At 35.9% G+C, this 22,075-nt stretch overlaps 1 pseudogene across 1 annotated transcript; it reads right to left on the minus strand.

Annotated features, from left to right (window-relative positions):
• Positions 1-194: 194 nt before the first annotated feature.
• LOC149566101 (disease resistance protein Roq1-like) lies at positions 195-3,738 on the minus strand (annotated as a pseudogene). The gene is made up of 5 exons (XR_016362117.1): positions 3,156-3,738; positions 1,966-3,021; positions 1,594-1,840; positions 820-1,495; positions 195-635 (listed from the first exon to the last, which is right to left on the minus strand). The product of XR_016362117.1 is annotated as a disease resistance protein Roq1-like (transcript).
• Between the last annotated feature and the right edge of the window lie 18,337 nt (positions 3,739-22,075).

A 22,075-nucleotide genomic window follows, 5' to 3' on the forward strand; every position in this document is an offset into this window, starting at 1 on the left:
CAGCTAGTTATATTGCTCATCTCAATCTTGATTTAATTTTTTTGCATTAGAAACCCTTGGTGTAGCACAACTCTTGCCAAAATAAAATAAATAACTACTATCGATTTCAAAGATCCCATAAAAGAGTGATTAATTAAGAAAACATTAGATACAGAGACAAGAATTCCATACAGAAAATTTTAAAAATAAGAAAATAAACTTAAAACAAAGATGATTAGCTTTTCAATTACAAATACTCAAACAAATTGATCACACTTCTCGATGTTGCTTTCTTTTCCTCTTTACCATGTCATCGCTTCTTCCCCAACTTTCATTGTAGCCTTAAACCCTTTATTTTTTATTATTGTCTTTTGTAGGCTGCCTTCACTATCATGCTGGGTAAGTAAAACTATAATTAGCCGATCATTTTGATGTGGGATCCAATACTTGACTCTAGATTCCAATGTCATATGACCATAAAGCTTTGATCTTACAAGAAAAGAATATATGGTGATTGCACTCGATGAGCTTTTCATCTTTAGCGTATGCTCTCCTTTCTCAATCTCAAAAACTTCAGAAAACAAACTTGCATTCAAAATTGACGATGCTTCTTCTATTGCCTTCTGTATCAAAATGATTTTCTTTACCGGCACCCTCTGAAACGTTTAAGATGTTAGTGTAAAGAGAGAGGATAATAAATATTTAATAAAAATCTTAAAGGTAAACAAAACTTGACTTTAGAAAGTGTAACATTGGTTTACCCTCTCCAAAACAAATGCTAAAATTATTTTTCACAATAAACTAGCTTTCCACTATTGCATAGAGAAAAAGTAGTGTTACCCTCAGTCCACGAATATAATTGAGCGCCCATGCATATCCATCATCAGGCACTTCAATTATTAGACTTTTCAATCCTGGCAGCTCTTCCAAACCTTCTACGTTTTGCAGCTTTGCACATTTAATAATTGTGATTTCCTCTAGATGACATAGACGTGCAAGTGGCGGCAACGATCTCAAACCTGCACATTTCTCTACTTTGAACACTTGGAGCCCTGTTAGAGAAGAGAGCCCTGATATTGTTTTCAATTCCCAACATTCCTCAACAATAAGAGTATTGAGCCTCTCTAGCTTCTTTAACTCTATTTCTTTTAGATTATTCATCGCTTTAACTTCCAGTGTTTGAAGTCTTGGACACATCTCTCCACTAATTACCAACTTGTTGACATTTTGAAGTCTCCAAAAGCGTTATGGTCTCAAGGCTATCCATGCCGTTGCTTGTAGAAGAATCTCTGCCTTTGCTCAGATCCAAATTCCCTCTGAAGAAGACACTCCTCGTAAACCCCAGAAGCAATGATCTAAGATTCCCAAGCTGTTTTAGTGATTGCACCAAGGATGTTGTATCTGTCTTCTCTAGGGATGACCATATGTCTATTTTTTCCAAACAACTGCACATTTCTATTAAATTTGGAAGCTTTTGCAAAGAGGGAGATTCCCCAATACAAAACTCAAAACTGCCCTGTCATTGACAATTGCACTAAAAAATGAATTGGGTCTAAGTAGTTAATACAAGTATTTTCAAAGGAAACTTAATTTGCTACAAAAATTACAAAATACCTGGGCATTGGTGTGCAACTGTTGCCGAAAACTTCTCCATAATTTCTCCACTTTTGAAACACTTAAAAAGTGCAATTTCTGTAGAGGAATCCATGAAGGAATGCATAATTTGTCACCACCCTTGTCAATTTCAAGCCACAGGAGATCGGTCTCAGCTATAAAATAAGTAATTTTTCTTCGAATCTCGGAATGAATGGAAACACCTGCCCTTTGTTTCTGCCAAGATTTGCTTAAATCCTTTTGCTTCCTGCATAAAGGATCTGGGTTAAGTGTGACTGGCTGAATTTTTTATAAAAAACACAAAAATTGGAAATTTTTCTTGAGAGCTTCTATAACTTTAACTTCAAAAACCTAAACAAGAAAGAAGCACACCATAGATCTCAGAAATTCTGGTTGCCACAGTCGAGGAGGACCTAACTCCTCTGCCATTTGTCTACCTAGGTCACAGAGATGATCGTGCATTTCAAATTTGCACCCAGTCCTTTCAATTAGGCATTTATCTTGCAAGGTTTTAATTGCATGCTCAGCACTCCAACCGGACGCCTTCCAGATTGTTATTGCCTTAAAATCATATATCTTCTTATTAAAAAGACAAGCCATGTCTATAAATATCTGTTTCTCCTCTTTGTCCAGATCATCAATGCTAATTTTGAGTCTCTTCAATATATCCTCGGGCTGGATTTTCCTCACCTTTTCCAATTCTAGATTCCAATAATACTCATCCCTATCATAAACATGTGCACCCAAAACTATGAGTGAGAGGGGGGCAGACCTCCACAGAAATCCACAAAGCTTTCAACCAAGTTCTGATATGCACGGGGTGGATCACGTCCGCGGAAAGCATGGCTACAGAAGAGATCCCTTGCATGATTTCGATCCATTACTTTCATCTTATAACGGATACCTACGCCCCTTAACACACTCTGGTCACGAGTTGTAATAATTACCAGGCTGCCACAACCCATCAAGTCTTCAGGCAACAGGGCATCTAACTGGTCTCGATGATCAATATCATCTAAGACTATTAGGCAATGCAAATGTCTTGCCCTTCTCAAATGATCCTTCAGCTTTCCGATTCCATGGTGCACACTTCTAATCTCTTCATCTCTGCTAAAAAGATCTTTCAAGAGCTGACTTTGCAAGCTGTGCAATTCACCTCTGACATGTGATTCTCTCACGTCGGAGAGAAAACAAGATGTATGGTAGCCTGAACGCTTCTTTTTAAACAATTCTTTAGCCAGAGTGGTCTTGCCAGAGCCCCCAAGTCCGAAAATCCCCACCATCCCCGTTGTCTCTGGACAACATCTCTCAAAATCTTGGACGAGCTCGTCAAGTCCAACAGGATATTTGGCAACGTACAAGGGTATATTCTTTTCCTTTTCTTCCACTACTTGTACCACACGAGAAACAATCTTTTCACACAAATCGCTGAAATCCAAAACCGACAATCTCTTTCGAAAATCATTCTACTAAGGAAAAAATGAATGTCATGTACTAGAGAAAAACTTAAGGCAAAACATGATGAATTGGAGTTAATCCAAAGCAAATGGTAGTAAGTTTACTCTTGATGCTGGCTAAGTTCGTATCCAGAGATTTCTTCTGCAGATACAAGTGCCTTTTTCCAGCCGTCCAACTTATCAAGATGCCTGCATTTGCTTTCATAATTTTCAAATGCCGCAGAATACTGAGACTTGCCCTTCTCCATGTAACGAAGCTCCCATGGCTGGACACCGTAGAAAACAGGAATAAAGAGGGCATCAGTTTGCTGTAGCATAAGAAGCAACTCGTCTAGACACCAGGAGGACTCTGCATATCCTTTGGAGAAAATGGCAATTTGCACACGAGAAGAGCAGATGGCATTATGAATGGCAGACGTAAGAGAATCTCCGCCTTCAATCTCTTTACGGTCTAGAAATGCCTTGCATCCTCTTGCCTAAAGAAGGTCATAAAATTGTTTGGCAAGGGTTTCTTTAACATCAGGGCCTCGATGACTGATGAACACATCATATAGCTTTGGAAAAACAATTGGTCTTGCTTGAGCAGACGTGAAGGAGGAAGCCATAGAGTACAGAACTAGAATTGCCAAGCTATAAAACTCTCTAAAGCAGACTGGACTGGAGTTTTGTTAAAATTGTTGGAGGCGGCAAGCAAAAATGAAGAAAATAGGAGATGAAGTGAGAAAAGAATAGACAAAGTCGGGAAATAGGATGGTGTATGCCACGAGGAAAAGTGTTGAGAAACATGTGTCTCAACCTTGCAATCTTTTCTTGGAAAATTCCAAAATTAGTTTGTGGGACTTTTCCACTTGTTTATGCATTGGAAAGTGGTTAGTAAGTTGTTAAATGAGTCTTGTCCGTAGTAGAATATAGGTAGGCTATTTTTAGAGCCTTGATGACTCAATTTGTGACTTTTATGGGAGTCTAGACTAAGAGACAAAATTGTGGACGGGATTACTATTTTAACCTGGTTGTTTTTCCATATTGGAAATGTAAATGTCAAAAATGGGTAACATGTGGCATGGTAGTTTTGCTCATGATTTTGTAAAACCATAAGTGGTTTCCAGGTTATAAAATCACTATAAAAGGAGGGCTTTGGGAGGTGTTTGTGTAATTGAGTCTAGTTTGCAAGACTGGTGCTAGAAGGAGTCTCTCTGAGTTCGACTTGTGGTGATGTGCTCCTGTAAGAACTTGCATTGCAAGTGTATTGTAATCATCTTGGTTTGATAATACATTTTGCGAGTTTTGGAGGGTGGGGTTTTTCTCCCGGAAGGGTTTCCCCACGGTAATCACTGTGTTGTGTGTTCTTTGTTCTTTTGATTATGTTATTATGCATTTCTTGAGATCTTTGCAATAGTTACTTGGATTTGCATAATCGTCCTCTCAAAGATTAGTGTAGGAAGCGATTTCGCGCACCTTTGCTTCCTTACAAGTGGTATCAGAGCCTGACCAGTTTTGGTTCTATTTGTTGGGTACGGAGTTTTTTGAGCTAATCAAGGTTTGAGTGGGAGCTTGTGCAGAGCATTTCATTTCTATGTTGCAGGATTGAAAAGATGGCAAGCATGTCAAGGAGAATTGATGTTGAAAAGTTTTCTAGCACAAACTTTGAGATGTGGAAGCTGAAGATGGAAGATCTGTTGACTGATCGGGATCTATGGGATGCGATTGATGAGAACAAGCTGAGGCCCACAGATCCGACATTAGCTGCACAATATGATGTGAATGATAGAAAAGCTAAAGGTCTCATTAGATTGTGTCTTGCAGACTCGATTCTAATTAATGTCCATGAAGAACCTACTGCGAAGAAGCTTTGGAAAAAGCTTAGTGAGATCTATCAAGCGAAATCACTTGTGAATAAGATTTTCTTGAGGAAGAAGTTGTATTCCTTGAGATTGGAAGAAGGTGGACAAATTTCTGAGCATCTGGAAAGGTTTAATATGTTGGTGACTCAGTTGACCTCAATAGGGGTGCCAATGGATGAAGAAGGAATGTGTCAAATCTTGTTATGTTCGTTACCAGACTCATGGGATAGTCTTGTGATGGTTATAGTGAGCACTTCAGTTGTCTTGAAGATGGAGGACGTTGTTGGTTCTCTACTTTTTGAGGAGATGAGAAGGAAGGTCTCTTTGAATGCCAAAGAGGCTTTGAGTGTTCATGGAAGACCAAAAGAAAGAGGCAAGAATGAAAAGCAACATAGCCATTCTAAGTCCAAAAATAAGGGGAGATCGAAATCTCCTAGTAAGTCCAAGGCAATCTGCTAGAATTGTGGCAAACCTGGACACTTTCGAAAGGACCACAAAGAGGAGAAGAAGAAGAAGAAGAAGAAGAAGCAAGATTTTGATTCTGAGTCCGAGAAGGAAGATGGAGATGCTTTCATTGCAGCCTTGGCCACTCATGCGGGTGAAAATGCATGGTTAATAGATTCAGGTGCATCTTTCCACATGACTCCTAATAGGAACTGGTTTAGTAAGTATGAAAATTTTGATGGTGGTAAGGTGTGTTTGGGTGATAATTCAGTACTTGATATTGTTGGTCGTGGAAGTATTCGTGTGAAATTTTCTGATGGTAGAATTACAAGATTTGATAGTGTCTTGCATATCCCTGGACTAGCAAGAATTTTTTTATCTGTTAGTAAGCTAATAGATGCAGGTGTGCATGTACAGTTTTCTGAAGTAGGTGTAAAAATGGTGAGAGGCGCTATGGTAATAGCAAGAGGAAGTAGATTGGGTACATTGTACCAACTTGATGCACGCACAGTCAAGTGCAATAGTACTTCTGATAAGATTGTGAAAAAGACTACTCAGTTGGAGAAGGAGAGAGTTTTCTCTTTCAACAGATGGTTGTGGTTTTTGGGTACCCAAGGGTGCTCTGTCTACCGAATCAAAGTTGCCTGCAGAGAAGACTATGTTATGGCACTAGAGACTTGGCCACATAGGTGAGAAGGGTCTACGGACCTTGAAAAATAAGAACCTTGTTGATGGGTTGAATGACTGCAATCTTGAGTTTGATTTTTGTGAGCATTGTATCTATGGTAAACAAAACCGCATTCAGTTTTACTCGAGTTCTCATAAGTCTTCATGTATTTTGGATCTAATTCATTCAGATGTATTTGGTCCAGTTGATGTTCCTTCTATTGGTAGATCAGTTTATTATGTTTCTTTCATTGATGATTTTAGCAGAAGAACGTGGGTTTATTTCCTTAGGAGTAAAGCTGAAGTTTTTAGTCGTTTCAAAGAATTTAAAGCAATGGTTGAATTGCAGACTAGAAAGAAAATAAAATGCTTGAGAACTGATAATGGTGGTGAATTTTGCTCCAATATTTTTGACACATTTTGTAAAGATTGTGGTATTAAAAGAGAGAAGACAACTCCATATTCTCCACAGCAAAATGGAGTTGCAGAAAGAATGAACAGGACCTTGATGGAGAAGGCTAGGAGTATGTTGAGTGGTGCTAGACTAGAACAAAAGTTTTGGGTTGAAGCTGTAGCCACTGCTTGCTACCTGATAAACAGGTCTCCTACATCAGCTCTTGTTGATAAGACGCCAATGGAAGCGTGGTCGGGCCACAAGCCTTCACTTAGACATCTGAGAGTGTTTGGTTGTGAGGCATATGCTCATGTGCCAAAGGAGAAGCGAACAAAATTGGACAACAAAGCTATTAAATGTATCTTCATCGGATATAGTTATGGTGTGAAAGGATACAAGCTTTGGGATCCTGTTGCACAAAAGGTATTTTATTCCAGAAGTGTTATTTTTAGAGAAACTAAGCCTTCTTCTATTACAGTGCAGCCAAAACAAATTAAAGAAAAGAAAGAAGTGATTCAACTTCCTACTACACATGACTCTTGCAAGGTGTTTGACAAGTGGGAGAATGTTGAGAAACATGTATCTCAACCTTGCAATCTTTTCTTGGAAAATTTCAGAATTAGTTTGTGGGACTTTTCCACTTGTTTATGCATTGGAAAGTGGTTAGTGAGTTGTTAAATGAGTCTTGTCCTTAGTAGAATATAGGTAGGCTATTTTTAGAGCCTTGATGACTCATTTTGTGACTTTTATGGGGGTCTAGACTAAGAGACAAAATTGTGGACGAGATTACTATTTTAACCTGGTTGTTTTTCCATATTGGAAATGTAAATGTCAAAAATGGGTAACATGTGGCATGGTAGTTTTGCTCATGATTTTGTAAAACCATAAGTGGTTTCCAGGTTATAAAATCACTATAAAAGGAGGGCTTTGGGAGGTGTTTGTGTAATTGAGTTTAGTTTGCAAGACTGGTGCTAGAAGGAGTCTCTCTGAGTTCGACTTGTGGTGATGCGCTCCTGTAAGAACTTGCATTGCAAGTGTATTGTAATCATCTTGGTTTGATAATACATTGTGCGAGTTTTGGAGGGTGGGGTTTTTCTCCCGGAAGGGTTTCCCCACGGTAATCACTGTGTTGTGTGTTCTTTGTTATTTTGATTATGTTATTATGCATTTCTTGAGATCTTTGCAATAATTACTTGGATTTGCATAATCGTCCTCTCAAAGATTAGTGTAGGAAGTGATTCCACACACCTTTGCTTCCTTACAAAAAGGTGGGTCAGGGAAGAAATTCCATCCACTGGGGGACCCATCTTTGAAATGAGGAAGAAAGAGAAAATAATAAAGTAGCGAGAATAAAGATAAAGTAGCCCAAAGCACAAAACAAAGTTGGAATTGAGTTGAAGTCCTTAAAAACCAGACGAGGTGGGGTTTATGAAATTTGATTCTGTCCACTATTAAATCTTCTCGAGGCAGGCATGGGATGTTGTCAGATTATTACACTAGTGTGGGGCAACCAACCACTGTGGGAAGTGGGGCACTCTATTATCCAATTAAGCTTGCATATTATCCTAACGCAAAAAGCGACATGGGAGACGAAAACAACATGCTGCCCGTATTGAAATATACAGCAGTGGACATGGCGGTTGGAGGCGCCGCTCCGCTTCCCCACCACGTGGTGGTTCTGGTTGGTCCCTGGCTCCTCCCCCTGGGTGGGCTTCTGGCCGGTCCCCGGCTCCTCCCCCTGGACGGGCGCACTCTAGCAAGTTTCCTCGATTGGCCTTGGCAATTTCTCCTCTACAGCTAGACAAGAAGGATGCGGAGACTGCGACTACCCCAGATCCTGCTGATGTTGCTGACGGCTAGACTGTTCCCAGTCCGCCCCACAATCCCACTGATGCATGGGGATTTCTTGATAAAGACGATCCTCCCTCTACTGGTACTGCCTTGGCAACGTGAGGTTGTTAAAAGTCTTTTTTTTTTTTTAATGAATAGTGAATAGTTTCTGGCTGAGGCCATGTTGTTTTTTTCGGCTTCGACCATGTGAACTCATTCACGGGGTGATCTTGTATCCCCCGGCCCCTTTATGCATAGCATCTATGTTATACATCAATATGCCTTAACAGAGCTTTAACGGAGGAAGTGAAAAGTAGCTGAGATTGTCGTGGCCCCATTCTATGACAAACTTTTTAACCGTGTTTATAATTCTCTCGCCTAGTCCCGTCACGGGAAGCTTTTTAAACTTAGCGCGCCATTTTGTAAGAAAGCTTTTAGAGTTTTGTAATAATAATTAAATGTTTATCTTTTTTCAAATTTTTATTATAATTTATGTTACTAATTTTTTAAATAATAATGTGTTATTTAAATTTTAAAAATATATAAATAAATAAAAGCTTTAAAAAATAATATTAATTATTATTATATATGAATTGAATTACATAAATAAATAAATTATAAGTTGATATTTTTTGTAATGTGTTTGATTTTAATTTTATTTATTAAGTTTAATTTTACTTGTAACTTTTAATATAGATGTTAAAACTTTAGCTTTAACACTTTTCATATAATTGATAGTAAGCTCTATAATCTTATAAAAATAATAAATTAAAGTAAATAGTGTAAATAATATATAGTAATTATTAAATAATTTATAAATAAAATAGAATGATAATTGAAAAATTAACGAATATCTAATATTTTTCTAAATTTATTTAAGATATCTATAATAATCCTATATTTATTAGCTTCAAATTTGATCCATGATTTGATATAAATTAGTACTTTTCCATTTATACTTACAAGCCATTATATTTGTTCACAAGACTTATTTATCATTGTCGCTATCTCAAATCATGTATTTAATAACACAACCTCCCTCCCTCTTTAGGTAAAAGAGGTATGTCCATCTTGATAAGTTTCCATTATAAATATGAAGTTTTGGTATAGAGATTAAGGTTATAGGGTTTAGGGACTAGTGTAGGGATTAGATTTTATGGTTATAGGGTTTTAGGTTTTGGGCTTAAAATTTAGGCTTTAATAGGAATAGAAATGGGGAGAGGGAAAAACAGAAAGAGAATGGAAAGAGGGAGAAAGTGGGGGAAAGGGAGGGAGAAAAGAGATAGAGGGAGAGAGGGATATGGGAAGAGATGAAAAGAGTGAGAGAGGGGGAAGAGAGATGGGGAATAGGAGAGGGGAAAGGATAGGAGGAAATGTGGAGGGAGGAGAGAGGCAAAAAGAGAGGGGGAAAGAGCTGAAGGAAATAAAGAGAGCAAGAAAGAGAGGGGGAAAGGTTGAGGGGAGAAATGGAGAGGGGGATGGGAGATAGAGGGGGTTATAATAAGGGGAAAGAAAAAGAAAGAAGGGGAAGGGATATGTCAAAGAGAGGAAGAGGGGGGAGAGAGGGTGAAGTTAAGAGGGTTAAGGGAGATTCCTCTCTCTCTCTCTCTCAACCCCTAATCCTACAAACCTAATCCCTTAATCTTAAATCCTTTCTCCCTTTCTCTTCCCCCTCTCTCTTTCCCCATCTCTCCCCCACCTTTGTCCCTCTCTCCACAAGAAATAAAATGAGAAATATAGTTTTTTTAGGGTGCACATTTATTACCTAAAGAAGGAGTTTGTAGTATGAAACTCATCTTCCCCTTCTTGCTGACTACTATACCTTTCCACCTCCCCCACTCTTCATTAATCTCTCATTTTCTCTTATTTTCTTGATTATTATGTCACTTTCTATTATTTTTTCCTCCCATCCTCTCTATCTCTCCCTCTCTCACCCTCTCATTTCTCCTTGTCCCCCCCTCCAAATATCTAATGACAACTAATTACCCACTTCTCTCTATCCTCCTCCATATATCTCACCCTTTTCCTTCCTTATCTACCTCTCCTATAGCTCTATCTCCTTATAGGCTTCTTGTCTCTCTATCAAACCCTAATCTAGTTATATGCCTTCATCTAAACTTACCTCTCCCTCAACCTACCCTTATCCTCCTCTACTCCCTCATCACCTATATATCTCTCCCTCTCCCACTCTACATAGGATTTAGGATTATGGTTGATGGTGCAAGGTTTAAGTACACAAGGTTGAGGCTCTCTCTCTCTCTCTCTCTCTCTCTCTCTCTCTCTCTCTCTCTCTCTCTCTCTCTCCATCCATATCCCTTATCTTCCCATTCCTCCTTGAACCCCCATCTTACCTCTCTTCTTATAGGTATCTCATCTCTCTTCATATGTAGCTTGTCTCTCCTTAGGTCTCTCATTGTTTCCATGTCTACATCTCCCCCAATCTCTTCTTACTTATATATTCCTCCCATTTCTAGGTTTATTCCCCCCCCCCCCCCCCCCTCTCTCTCTCTCTCTCTCTCTCTCTCTCTCTATTTTTATTGTCTCTTCCCTTTTATCTCTCCATATGTCTATTTCTACTTTCCTATCTCTACATATTTATGAAATTTTATATTTCTCTCCCTATCTCTCTATTCCCACTATCTTTATATCTCCTTATGTCTCTCTATCTATAAAACTATATCTTACCATATATATACTATAGAATTACAGTGTTAGAATTATAGTTAGAATTATGGTTAGGGTTAGGGTAAGGATTGGGTTTAAGATAATGATTATGTTTACTATAAGGAATGTGGCTAGAACGAGGATTATGTTTAGAGTAAGGGTCTATGTTATGGTATATTAAATTATAGGATTATATATGTTCCCAAAACCTTGTACCATCAATCTTTTTCCCTAAATAATATGCAGAGAGGGCAAGGGGTATATAGAGAGATGACATGAGAGAGAAGATGAGGAGAGGGTAAGGGTTCATGAGAGGGAGGTCTAGAGGGAAAAGAGAAAACAAAGAGGGGGTAGATAGAGTGGGATATCTATATGGTGTTGAACTGTGAGGTTGATGGTTATTGTAGATGTCAACATCCTTGTCTCAACCTTTGGTGTATCAGTGACTTACACTAATGGGTTTCTAGCAATTGTGGTGTATCAATTGATTATGTATTGATTATCTTACTTTCTAATAGCATGTTCTTCGTGTATGGTTCATAGCCATTTGTTGAGAAATAATTGCATTACCATTTCATGCCTCAGAGGTTTCTTGGATCGTCTTGTCATTTGCATGGAGCATGTATTTTGGGTCGATCCTTTTTGGAGCATGTTGATGTTTTAATTCCTAATAACATTTTCTAGTATGTTCATCATATCCATTGGCACTAGAGATCATGATAGTATACTGGTATGTTAAAGGGTCGCTATACTGCTCAAGATGTTGTGTCCCATCTTAAATCTATTGTGGCTGACAAGTTTATGGTAGGTGTTTGAAATATATGTAAAATCAATTCAACATGGATGCATAATTTTTAGTGTATAACATTGTATTTATGTAATAGAAATGTAAAAATACTCAAATAATTGATCAAGGATGTAATGCCCACCTATAGTTTACTTTTCCATTATATTTACCAAACTCTTTTTATGCCTATTTCATTCATGTGTTAGTTTCAAGGATATTGGATTTATAATTATGACATTATTTCATGACTTGGATTACATGTATATCAATAAATAATTACTTAGTTGACTATATTTCATGTGTTGTTTAATGATTATGGTACTTACCTCATACTTGCATGTGTATGGTGTGTGTGTGTGTCTGTCTTATCTTTCTATTTGTCATGTTTGATGTGGTTAAGGGAGGGAGTCATAGTCACTTGCTAGCTGGAATCTACACGATTTACCACTCCCTGCCATTGTGTTTAGTTTAGATATATTTATATACATGTACATGCTCATCTTTTATGTATCGAACATTGACTTCCCTGAATTGCCAAGATGAGCGTGCCCTATCACAATAACTCAATGGTAAGAATGGGGAGATAATATTCAGGTCCAATCCTAGCGATAACCTAAATACTTGTCTTGCAAGGAGGACTCGTAACTGACTTTTCACCCTTTTTAAACCCATGAGTTTATTTTTGTCTGTGTTGTTTGATTTTGAGTTTCAGTCTATTTTGGTAATGTTGCTTTTATGTGGATTTTGCATTGAGAATTATTAAATATTATTTGATTATAAAGAAAATATTAAAGCATGAGAATATTTAATTAATTAAAAAACTAATTAAATATGTGCTTTAATTTAAAAGTCTAAATTTAGAAGTCTAAATTTAGACAATTAGTTAAAGAGAAATTAGAATATAATGATATTCTATTTAATTTAATTTTTTTGGCAAAAGTGGATGAACCACTGAATATATTATATTAATAAAATTGGTTCTAGTGCTCAACTAGGAAAGAACCAGAAAGAAAACCCAACATTGTCGCCATATGTACAAGTATTGAACATTGATATTTACAACATATTATATTGATGAACTTAATCAAAATTACAAAATGAAGGAATATTCCCATCATAATTCAAAATTTGTTGAGTTATTACAATTTCAAAAACATTTCAACCAAATAGGCATGAGGGTCCCAAACTCGACCAAAAAATACAAAATGATTAAATACATGCCATTTGTCAAAAAATCCCATAAAACAAAAGACCTTAAAACCTTAAAATTTTCATTCCTCCATATCCTCGCATGAAACACCATTAGTAGAAGTTGAGGCTGTACCAATTTGCAGAGAGTGTCCCCACCCGAAGTCTAAACTTGGCAATGGAGTAATCTCCCAACCTAAGCCTAAACCAGTTGTAGCATCATTTGTAGTATCTGTGATAGGAGGCTCCTCCATAGTTATGCATGCCTCCTCTTGAACATGTCTTGGTTCATGTGATGTAGTCTTGGTCAATGTACCAAGCCAATGCACCTGATTAGTAATCACTATGTCATCTTGTAGATCAGGACCTAAATCTTGGACTGCACCTGAAGGAGGCCCTTCATGAATTTGATAATCAAAGTTAAACAAGCTCAAAAAATCCAATATAGCATAACCAGTGCGCCTAACACTATCTTCCAATTGGTGACCCAAAGCCCTTGCAGTGGTTTGGAGAGCAAATTTCATAATGCAGGGATTTTGTTTTTCAAAGGCTTTCTGAAGAGCATTGTACATGACCATGCATTCATGTTGCTTTAATAACTGAGATCTTTGGAAGAGACCACCCACTAATGCATGCCTAGACCAAAGATCATATGGTTGCATGACATTTGTGAGTTTATTTTCATTCCAAAATTGAGGAAGAAGCACTTTGGCCACCAAAATTTCTAGCAAGTGAACCGACTATAACAAGTCCATGGCATTTGAAAGAGAGATGGACACAACATTTGATGGGTATAGGAAATGTTTCACAGAAGGGCATAGAATTGCTTCACCAATTACCTATCGAAGACCTCGACAAATTGAAGGAGACTTGATGAAGAACATCATTTCCATGGCCCTATCATCAATTCATAGGGGCAGAACAACTTCATTGACATTGGGGTTAATCAATATATGATAATTTTTGGGTAGCAGATTCCAGTGAAACTGATTGTAGGATTCGCACTTGGCACATAACTCCAAAGCCGAAGACATTTTCAAATAGGGTATGTCAAAGATCGCTCAACTCCATTGATGTATGAAGCCAAATAAGCCACTTTCGCCATTTATAAAAAACAATAGCAAATATCTTCATAGTACCTATGCAGGATAATAATTATTCACCTAGTTTGAATATGTGCCAAGCATATGAAGGATCAAAAACCATGTGAGTATATTGCAAAATCAACCTCTGTATTGATCTCGCCATATGTAATAAAACCACGTGGCCAATGTAAAGTCAAATCATACCTGGGTGATGACAACTTACATGGCGCTGGGCAGTGAAAAAGAAATTTGTAGAAATTACCTTAACATCACTAAGTACATGCCAAAATGGTTTGAGAAAGAGGCAATAATTAGCACTTAATTCTAACAATCCACTAATTCATTATTAATTAGAATTTGTAATGTGTGTGATAATGTGACCACATGATGCTGATCAATTATGTCCCAAATTTGTTGTAGCACATACTTAAGTTGGCAAGAAGATGTTTGTCTCTTGATGCAAGCTGTTATTATAATTTGAGAATCACCTTCTATCTGAACATGGAGAACAACAAGATTGCCCCATTTTGCTTCGAAGATTGACACAATTTTTTGAATATTTGGCATTGCAATTAAAGGAGGTTGCCCATTCCAAGAATCTCACCAAAAGTTGATCTTTTCACCACAGTTTAATTCCCAGGAAATGTATTTAAGAACAATGTCTCTAGATGCAATCATTAAATCCCAAATAATGGAACCCTTGGGAGGATCCAAAATGGAGAAAATTATGTGTGGGTCATTATTGTTTAAGTACAACTCGGTGACAACCAGTCACTCGGTCAACACTACCCACTCGGTCATCACTGCCTCGCTTGGTCAACACAACACCACTTGGTGCTTGCCAAACACTCAGTCAACACTAGCCTGAGTCACTCAACAAAAACTATGGCTGAGAAACTTGGTCAACACTAGGCCCAAGCTCACTCGACAAACACTATGCCCAAGTAAATCGGCAAGAGCATTGCCCTACCTTGCTCAGCAAGCACTAGAGCTCAGCAAGCACTAGAGCTCGACAAGTGCTAGAGCTTAGCAAAGACTGAGCAATCACCACAATATCAACAATACAAATATGAGTAAAAATGCCAATTACTGCTGACAATCCACTATCTCATTATAAATCAATTTCTACAAATCTTTGTGATGCTCAATAGATGCAGAAGGCTATATTGTAAAAATTGTGATCCCATCACAACCAAGGTTAGATAGGCAATCCTCAACTTTATTTCCTTCTCTATATGTATGCAAAATTGTCACTTCATTAATTTGGTCAAGTAAATTCCAAATTTGTTGTAGGATATAATGAAGCTGCCACGATGACATTTGTCTCTTAATACATGCATTGATTATAACTAAGGAGTCACCTTCAATCTGGACTAGTTGAAAATTCCCTTTCTTGGCAAGAAGTAAACCTAAAAATAAAGCTTTAGCCTCTGCTAAATTGTTAATCCCAGAAGGAAGGGAGCCATTGAAATTGCAAGGAAAGACCCTTTGCAATCTCTAATACAAGTGCCAATACTGGACTTGCCTAGGTTTCCTTTGGAAGCCCCATCAAAATTGAGCTTCACAAACCTTGGTTGTGGAGGCTGCCAATGGATTGAGGATCTATCAATTTTATCTTGATTTCTTTTTACTCCGACCCCCAATGGAATAGATATTAATTTCCATTCACAGATGATTTTTCCATCCCATGTAGTAACAGGTGGATTGATTTTACAATTACTGACACTAGCATTAGTAGTCTCTGAAATCGATCGTTCAATGCCCTCTAGGACCTTTACTAAAGATGATAAATCTTTTCTGAAGATCCTCTTATTTCTTTCCCACCAAATTGTCCAGATTACTAATGCAGGAATGCATTTGCAGATTCCCCCAAAGAATGCGTCAGAAAAGAGGATAGACCATGTTTGAAAAATATCCCAAATTTTATTGTGCAAAGGTGTGGAGTAATTCAATTTTTGGAGGACAAACATCCAACATTGATAAGGAAACTGACAACTTGCAAATAGATGATCCACTGATTCATATTCATCTTGACAGAGAACACATTTAAAAGGAGGAGCAACTTTCAACCTTTCCAATCAATCACTTGTTAAGATTGTATTCTTAATAGCTAACCATGCAAAACACCCCGCCTTTGGTAACACCACATTATTCCAACAGAACATATATGCTCTCAAAGGAGTTTTCTCCAAGGCAATATTTTGAAGAAGTTTATAACCCTCTTTAATTGAGTATTTCCCCTTTATAGCTAGAAGCCAGATTAATCAATCCTCAAATTTGGAGATCAATGTTGTTCTACCCGCAAAAATCTTACAAAAGAGATTTTTTTTTGGTTATCTAAAAAGAGTTGATCCGGATCTTTCCAAATAACTCTTCTTGAATGGAGGCAAACTGCATCTATGAAATGAATAACAAGACTTCCCCAAGCTAATTCTGAGGCAACCAACATCTTGTAAACATTTGGAAGTATGATTAGCGGGGGTTGACCATTCCAAGAGTCTCTCCAAAAGTTGATCTTATCCCCATAATTTAATTCCCAAGAAATAAACCTGAGGACAAGGTCTCTAGAAGCAATCATAAAATCCCATATAACAGATCCCTTGGGGGAATTTAACATGGAAAGAATTCTATGTGGATCAGAATTATCAAGATATTTCTATTGCATTATTTGACACCATGAAGAATGAGGTTTAGAGTACATCTACCATACCAACTTACCTCGAAAAGCTTTGTTCGTCAATGCCAAGTCATGCACAGTAGCACCTCTAGCTGTAGGGGTAAAGGCCATATCTTGAAGGGAAATCAAAGGAATTTTCTTTTCATTTGTCATATTTCCTGTCCAAAGGAAACATTTGATTAATTTCTGAATTTTAACAAAGACTGACGAGGGGGCCTGTAGAACTGCCAAATAATAGTTTGGGATTTCAGAAAGGACTGATTTTATAAGTAAAATTTTGCTTGAAAGTGAAAGCCATCTAACTTTCCAAGACACCACTTTGCTCTTAATTCTTTGGAGAACACCTTCCCAATAACTTGTTTTATTAGAACCCATGAAGAAAGGAATGCCAAGATAAGTAGATGGCAAGGCATCCTTAGAGAAGCCTACAAACAAAGAATGCATGACAAAGATAGATGTCCCCCCAATTTCTACACCTTTCCACTTACCCGTCAAGTGATAACGCTTGATAATTCTGCTAAAAGCTTCTGCCATGATAATGAATAATGCTGGAGAAAGTCAATCTCCTTGCCTCACACCTTGAGTAGAGGTGAAGAAACCTGAAGTAGATCCATTGACAATCATTGAAAACCAAGCTCCCAAAATGCAAGCTTTAATCCACTTACACCAATGCTTAGAAAAACCCATCTTCCGAAGCACTAAAAAAAGAAAGGACCAACAAACTCTATCATAAGCCTTCTGCATGTCCAATTTGATCACAAAATTAGATGAATGGTTAATGTTGATAGAGTGAAGAACTTCATGAGCAACCATTACTCCCTCCATAGTTTCTCTGCCTGAAACAAACCCACCTTGTTTGAGGGAAATGATATATGGGAGAAGGTGTTGAAGACACAAATAAATAGCTTTGGAGACAATTTTGTAAGTCAAATTACAAAGAGATATTGGGAAGAAATTAGAAAATGTTTTGGGCCCCTTAATTTTTGGGATTAAACAATATTTGTAGAGTTGAAATACTTGAGCATAGATCTAGTTTTCCAATATTCTTCCAAAGCAATAAGTAGATCCCAACCAATAAATTCCCACCAACTCTACAAGAATAATGTTGTGAAACCATCTGGGCTTGGAGCTTTATCAGGAGGAAATGAAAATACTACCTCTCTCAATTCTTACAAAGTAAAAGGAGCCATAAGTTTTGTATTCTCATCCAAAGAAACCATTTTTGGGACAGATTGAAGGAGATCATCCACTTGCAAAGGAAGGGGAGATGGGTATTCTGCAGGGGCGAGAAGATTCGAAAAAAACTTGAAACCTTCATTTCTAATTTGCTGAGCATTAGATAAAATATTTCCCAATTCTAAGGCTTTGATTTGAAAGATAGTTTGAGCAACTCTTTTTTGTTGTGCGGAAACATGAAAGAATTTTGTATTTTTGTCTCCTTGTTTTAACCATACTTCCCTAGACTTTTGATGTCAATATTCTTCTTCCCTACTGCACAATTCTTCCCACTCTTGTTGAAGATATTTTTGCTTTACATAAATATCATGATTCATCCCCTACTGAATGGTGATGTTAAAGATTTCCTCCAATTGTAACTTAATTACCTCTTTCTATTTGAAGTGATATTTAATTAATTATAAATTAATTAATTATGTACTTCAGTTTAAAAGATTTAATTTAAGAAGCTGGACAAAAAGAGAATTAAAATATTAAAGATTTAATATTGCTTTATTATTATTATTTATTTAATAATAATTAAATTAGAGTTGCATTTAAACAATAAGCTTTGATAATTATTATTAATATAAATAATAAACTATGCTTTAATTAGTGCGTGCACTAATTAATAAACTAGAGGAAAATAAAATACAAAAGAATGAAATTTAAAGATAAAGTTATAGTTCTAATTGTGGCATAGTTATATTTATTTAATTTAATGATAATTATTTAGGAGTTTTATTGTAATAATAAATTCTAAATAATGTTATTAATTAAATCAATAAATATATTATTAAAAATGCTTTAAAAATTAATTAAAGAGAGAAAGCTAAGTATAGTAAGGTTACATGCATGTGAAAACACATATGCTAAAAATAGAAAGCTAAGTATAGTATGGTTACATGCATATGAAAATAAATATGCTAAAAATGGAAAGCTAAGTATAGTATGGATTACATGCATGTGAAAACAAATGCGCTAAAAATAGAAAACTAAGTATAATATGATTGTATGATTTGAGAGATCAAAGACATGTTAAAATACTAATTGTATATTTATTTTTATTTTATAAAAATAAAATTTAATTTTTAGACTTATTTATTTATTTAAAATAAATAATTAATAAAAAATTAATTTAAAAAATTATTTATTAGTTTAAAAAATTAAATAAATATTATTCATTTAGTTAAAGTGGATGTTAACATTAGTAATTCTTCAAGTCTAGTTAAACTCATAGTTGCATATAAATGATTTTTATAATTATTAATGCAAGAGGAAAGTTAATAAATAAATATTTATAATTTTATTTTAAGAGAAGTTGTGGTAGAGTTCACTTTGTAATCTTTTAGTTAATAACTATTTGACTTTATGAGAGAAATTATAAATAATTCAATTAAATTTATAATTTTATCTCTAATTGCATTATGAATTAAAAGAAAAGTAAATATTAATATTAGACTTAAATAGAAGTCAAATTAATATTTTAGAAATGGAATTGATATTAATATTATATATATATATATATATATGTTAATTTAAATTAATAACATGATAATATTGCATGCTATTTTATAATGCACAAAAATATTGGATTTAATACTTATTATTTTAAATAAATATATTAGCATAACAATTTATATTAACATTTATATTCTTACTTTATTTCTGAACACATCCTTATGACCCAAACTAAATAAAAGAAATTGGTGGAATTAAATCATGTTGTTGAAAATTATGTGTTTTCTAATATTCTATTTATAGTCTTGTGATGTTTATTTTCATGATGGTTTTTCTTTGTGGGTTGTTTAGTTGGCCAAGTTAGGATGTGAACTAGAGGCATTTTTGAGATTTCTTTTATGATTATTTGACTGTATGTCATGATGAACTTTATGATTTGAATTGAGATTTATGTTTTATGAGCTTTATGCTATTGAGCATTTATAAGAACTTGGGTTTCGAGAACCAATGCTATTTTTTTGGGTTGCCTATTAAGGAACCAAATTCGATCAATATTACTCTTGTGTTATGGTACACTATTGTGGTTTGTGATTTTTGGGAAGGTAGTCTAAGTGCATGTCTATCAGAGCGGCTTGCAATGGGGGTCAGGGCCTAAAGTGGCTGCTAGGGTAACTCATTGTAAGTTGTGTAACAAGTGATAACATAGTAATTAAAATATCTTACCTAGCCCTTTTCCTTGAGATACATTAAAGAGATAAATTAGAGATTTTTCTTCATCCATGCCTTGAGTGCTTGTATAGACTAAGGATGAGATGAAAATGATACCTTGAGAGGTATGACTAATTTTCTCATCTTCATGAGAGGGTATTTTGGTTCCACATAGAGTCACTAGGGGGTCGGGGTCTTGAGAGATTGCCAGGGTAACCTTAGATTTGGCTCATGTGATGACACTCCATAGTATGCAGCTTCAGTTTGCTTCATTAATTTTTTAATATCTCCCTCTAGTGGTGTACTTGTTGGATATTACTTTTGATGGTGTATTTATTGTGAGTTTTTACTCATTGATTGGATGTCATTTATTGTTGACAGCTGACTTTTATTAATGAATGCTAGTTATTCATTGATGGTATTTTTATTGTTGGAGTTAGTGATTGGTAGTTTACTTTTATTGATGATAGTTGTTATTTTTTGGTCATTGTGTTTGTGACATTTGACATTGATTTTGAGGTGGTTGTATATCTTTGGTCTTGGTATCTATATGTTGACTTGGTATGAGATGTTAGTATTGGAATGAGTGTCCTTTCGATTTTGATTATCTCTTCTTCTTGAGTAGTTTGTGTTACCCTTGAGGTAGTTTTGGCTATCATGATTCCTTGCCTAGGATTATTTTATGATTTGATTATTTGTGTGGATCGTACATTATCTCTCCTGCACGGTGGGAGTGGGAGCTTGATTAGGTGACCACGTGGTCAGGAGGTAGTGTAGTCTTACCATTTGAGTCCCTCTCATATTGACAGATGTTGGATGCTCCTTGATACAGTGGTACCATTATCATTCTTCCTCTTATCTTGAAGACTTCTATTCATTTGATGTATCTATGTATCATGTGTTTTGAGATCCTACGGGATATTGTATTGTATATTGATGCACTTGTATCTATTTTCACATACCCTGTGACATGTGTAGTGGATGCTATTCATTAGACATGCTTTCATATTATTAGTTGTACTTATGAATTTGCTTATATGACTATGTATGTGTTTATTCATTTTATGATTATGGACATTGTAATTGAGACTTAAACTTATTAGTAGAACTTTCTTAAATGTGACTCAACATGAAGGAACCCTTGAGGAATTGAAATTGTATTTGTAATTGCTTATGTGTAATTGTTGCGTATGTATATATTGCTTCCACATTATTGTTACTTTGATGTTGTTTAAACTTTAAAAAAAAAATAGTTCAGTAAACTTTGTAACATATTAGGTTTATTTCTTTTGGGTTCTCGAGTGGGGTGTTACAAAGGAGGTGAGGATAATTTACAAAGTCTTGACAATATATTCTATTTTGGTTTCATTTTCACTTTGTTGGTAGTGAGCCTAATTATATTGATAATTAACCTTTTTATATTTCAAGGCATAGCTACTTAGGCAATTAGGCTATTAGTAGTACCCTTGTTCAGGTAGTTGGCCTTGTTGTACAAAATTACTCTCACATCCCCAACTTTCTTTCTCTTTCATCCATCATCCTATCATACTCTTTCTTTTATCCAAGATCCATTTCTCCTCTTTCTTTCTCCCCCTTTCCCCCTCTTCCCCCTTTCTCACTTTTCCCTGATCTCCCTACCACTCTACTTTCTCTATCAACCAATTGTACCTTCTATTGCCATAGAGAATAGAGAAAGAGAAGTAACTATTGTAGGGGAGATACAGAGGGAGAGAGATTTATAAGAGAGGAATATAGGGAGAGGTAGAGAGAAGGAGAGGGGGAGAATGATATATAGAGGGAGAGAGAGATAGATAGAGGGAGAGATGCATAATCATAGAAAAATACTAAATGAGGAAAAAAATTGAGTTGCACATATCCTTGTTTCATATGTATATGGTATTCATACAATAAAGACAACTCTCCATGTATCTATCAAGTTCTCTCTCTATTACCAACACCTATATTCCTATCTCTTATTATATGATCTCTTAAATTATCTCTCTGAATCTATCTCTATAAGTTTTACTATCAACAAGGGCATGAGAGATAGCTATGGAGAGAGCTT

The sequence above is a fragment of the Cupressus sempervirens genome, chromosome 3 (genome assembly GCF_028749045.1).
Source record: "Cupressus sempervirens isolate cs-2001-9-10 chromosome 3, ASM2874904v1, whole genome shotgun sequence".
NCBI lineage: Eukaryota > Viridiplantae > Streptophyta > Pinopsida > Cupressales > Cupressaceae > Cupressus > Cupressus sempervirens.